We start from the raw sequence: 3,057 nt of genomic DNA on the forward strand, positions 1-3,057 counted from the left end.
GTCATCCTCAAGCTGAGGTGCTTGGGAAGGTGGCAGGGTCAGAGGCTTGCCTCCCAAAAGTGAGCGAAGTCGTATTCTACCCCCACCCTATCCATCCCCCATCTCTACCCCACCCCAAACCCCCAGGGCAGCAGCCTCCTCCCCTCTCAGATCGGAGTAGGCTGCCACCTTCATTTGCAGTGGGGAGTAGCCACTGCTTGCAAATCTTTCATCTTTATGACTTCAAAGAACAGCCCCCCAAAAAGGCCCAGGGCACAATTTTCCAGGATCCAGAAAACTGGATGACTCACCTGTGCTGGCCCAGCCTGAGGTCCCAGGTTGTGTCTTTCCTCTGACTTGAACCACACCTACCAGGCCTCACCTTGCCACCAGCTCATGACAGGCATTCTTAAAAGGGCCTGTTACCAGAGCTGGGTCCCTGACTTGCTTGGGAAGCTCATTTAGAGGAATATAAATAGATAATGATTTAATTTCAAGGGAACTCTTCTCCCTGTAAAGTTTTTTATAGTATTTTATTGAGAAATAATTTACATGCAGTAAAATGCAGAAATCGTAAGTGTACAACTTGATGAATTTTCACACACATACACACTCATGTGCCTTATAACATTTTAAAGAGCATAAAAAGAAATTTTAATTAAAACACACAGACTAGCTGGAATAGCTAAAAATAATTTTTTAATGATAACAACAAATGTTGGCGAGGAGGCTGAGCAACTGGAATGTGTATACATTTCTCACAGGAGTGTAAAATACTGTAGCCACTTTGGAAAACTGTTTAACAATTTCTTATCAGGTTAAACATCCACCTATCCTATGACCTAGCCCTTCCACTTCCAGTATTTACCCAAGAGAAAAGAAAGTATGTGTACACAAACATGGTACACAAATGTTCATAGAAGTTTTATTTGTAATAGCCCAAAACTGGAAACAACCCAAATATCCACCAATAGATGAATAAATAAACAAATTGCAGAGTATCTGTATAGTAGGATGCGAATCAGCAACAAAAGGGAACAGAGTACTAATATGTGCAACGTGGATGAATCATAAAGTCATTCAGTGAAAGAAGCCAGAGAGTACATACCTCATGATGCTTTTTATATAAAATGCTAGAAAATGCAAACTATTCTATAGTGACGGGGATCAGTGATTGCTTGGGGATAGGAGACCAGGAGGGGCAGCAGGGGGAATCACAGGAGGCAAGAGGAAACTTTGGGGGTGATGGATGTGCTCATTACTTTTGATTATGTCTTCACAGTTGTATATAACATGTATGTCAAAACTTATCAAATTATATGATTTAAATATGTGCAGTTTGTTGTATACCTAGTGTGTCTCAAAAAAGCTGTATTTTTTTTAAGTTATATGTGTTAGCCAGGTATGCTGGCACATCTTTGGTCTCAACTACTCGGGAAGCTGAGGTGGGAGGATCGCTTGAGGCCATGAGTTTGAGACCAGCCTGAGCAACATAGCCAGACCCCTTCTCAAAGAAAAAAAAAGATCTATGTATTTTGCTACATGAAAAGTATGACTCAGTTTTTCTTTCAAGTTTTGGAATTCTCCACCACCATCCCCTCAAAAAAAAAAAAAAAAAAAAAAACCAAACACATACCAAAAATACAAGTTCCAGAATTCCACATATCATCCTGTCTTTAGAATCAAGAAAAAGAAATCCTACTTTAAGCCTGTGGCAGTGACAAAAGTGTGGCCACCACACTGCAGTAGCAGCAGGAAGGCAAGTCTACACAGCTGAACTCAGACCCGCCTTCCTACGATGTGGCTCCAACTCCCCCTTACATGACAGGCTAAAGAGCATGTTAAAACCAGGCAATTATTCCCAGGGTTAACTGAGTATAATGCACGCGTTTCCACCTTTTCTTCTCTCTGCTTCTTCCTGTTCCTCTTCCCTTCTCGGGTGACTATTCATGGCAGGAACTCCAAAATAGCAACCAAAATACTGCACTGTGACAACTCCATCTCTTAATTACAGTAAACATTTACATAATGCTCAGGCCCAGCCAGTGCAGAAAGATTCGTTAATGCAGAAACATGCCCTTTAACCATCCTGTTTTATTACACAAACCCCCCCGGGACCCGAGCAGCCCAAGATTTGCAAAAGATGATGGAGAAATTGGCTGAGATATTAAGTCCCTTTCCAGGTGCAATTAAAAGTGGGACTGAGAGCCTCCTGTTCTCACACATCTATAGTATTTTTTTTCATGCCGAATTCACACTGTAAGGATTCCAAATAGCTGTGGTCACCCAGCAGATTTCTAACATTTGCTGGCGATGAGGATTTGTTTTGATTCTCATCTTCACCTCTGCATTTCCGAATTGACAACCTAGCAGGTTTTGCTATGCAGTCTAATATTTCCATGGCCGCCCAAGCACAGGGCCTTGGAAATTAGCCTGAGAGAGAGAGATCCCCATGAACGTTATAAACATTCTCCTTGCTTTGAGCCTTTGATTCTTTAACACAGACCCTCTCTGGAGGGACCAACTTTAATCACGTTTCCTGGAGCAACACCAGCTAGCCTGCAGAGGGGCAGCCCAGACCAGGCTTACAATGGTGGGCTCCCCGCTTTCAGGGGGGTCTGGACAGTGTACAAGGAAGGTCAGTAAAGGAGGAAGAGGAAAGATAGTAGCTTTGGGAAAAGTCAAATCTGAATGATCTCCTAGGCTGCCCTGCCCCCTCCCCACTCCCAGCCTCTTCCTGTTGTGTGGCCTTTCAAAAGTGACCTGTCCTTTCTGTGCCTCAATTATCTCATCTGTAAAGCAGTGATTTTCCAGGATGTTGTATGGCTCTAGTGAGGTAGCTGTGTACAGAGCCTATAGCCAGGCCTGGGGGGTCAGCAGCATGCTGTGCCTGGTGGCTGCTCAGGGGTACCACTATTACTTTCTTACTATCACTGGCATTATTGCCATCCTTCTCAAATCTTAGCAGCAAAAAAAAAAAAAAAATGCTCCCTCATGTCACCTTCCTAGCAATGAAATGACACTCATGTGCTCCTGCACCCCCTTTGAGAAACCTTTGTGACCTACAACATGGGGCCA

This window comes from Otolemur garnettii, unplaced genomic scaffold, assembly GCF_000181295.1.
Source record: "Otolemur garnettii isolate 467f Iridium unplaced genomic scaffold, OtoGar3 scaffold00158, whole genome shotgun sequence".
Lineage (NCBI taxonomy): Eukaryota > Metazoa > Chordata > Mammalia > Primates > Galagidae > Otolemur > Otolemur garnettii.